Here is an 843-nt window from a genome sequence, read left to right as displayed (position 1 = left end):
TCAGTCAGGATGTTTCAGAGCCTTCAAAAGGCACGAGGCACACTCAAAGTTCTTCAAGCATTCACGATAAGGATTTGAAAAGCACTCTCAGTTCTATGATAACCAGCTTTCATGAGGTAAAAGAACCTTCTCTGTAATAGGAGTATCAGGTAGAGCAGCAAAGTCATTCAAGTAAAGAGATTGCTTCAGTGGACAACCAAGAAGGCTGAACTTTATTTCTTTTAAGCAACCTTTATACATCAGGCAGACACCAACGAACACACTTGTCTAGAACTGCCGCAGTGACCCCCCCGTACCAAACAGCCAATAGATTCAGTCGCTGACGTTTTCATTTCGTTTTTGCTGTTTACAAGTCAGATACAAGGTAACGACGGTGGTTTTCATAGAACAGAGCATGTGAGACTGGGCAGCACTAAGCATCACAAAGTGGAAACCCTAAACCAGAGGCTCCCCAGCAGGCCAAGCAGCCGCTATGCCCGGGGAAGAGGAAGGCAAAAAGGAATGGGGATCGGAGAAGCGAAGCCAAACGGGGGCCGGCTCCCCCCGCACGACCTCAGAGCAGGAGCCGGTGCTGAAGGCCCCACACAGGGACAGCAACAACCACGGACAGAGCCAGAGACCCGCGAAGGATCCGCGGAGACGAGCGAGCCGCGGCCATTCGAGCACGGGCAACCCCGGGGCAGCGGGAAGCGCCGGAGCCGCTCCGGCAGCGGCCGAGACGCGGCCTAGCCAACACCCGGGCCGGGGCGCGCACTCACATCTGGCTGACGAGCTTCTGCCGGAAGTTGGTGCTGCGCCAGTCGGTCTCGGGCCCGGTCACGTCCATCGCCGCCGCACTCCCCG

This window comes from Meleagris gallopavo, chromosome 17, assembly GCF_000146605.3.
Source record: "Meleagris gallopavo isolate NT-WF06-2002-E0010 breed Aviagen turkey brand Nicholas breeding stock chromosome 17, Turkey_5.1, whole genome shotgun sequence".
Classification (NCBI taxonomy): Eukaryota; Metazoa; Chordata; class Aves; order Galliformes; family Phasianidae; genus Meleagris; species Meleagris gallopavo.
Note: the sequence above shows the minus strand (reverse complement) of the source record.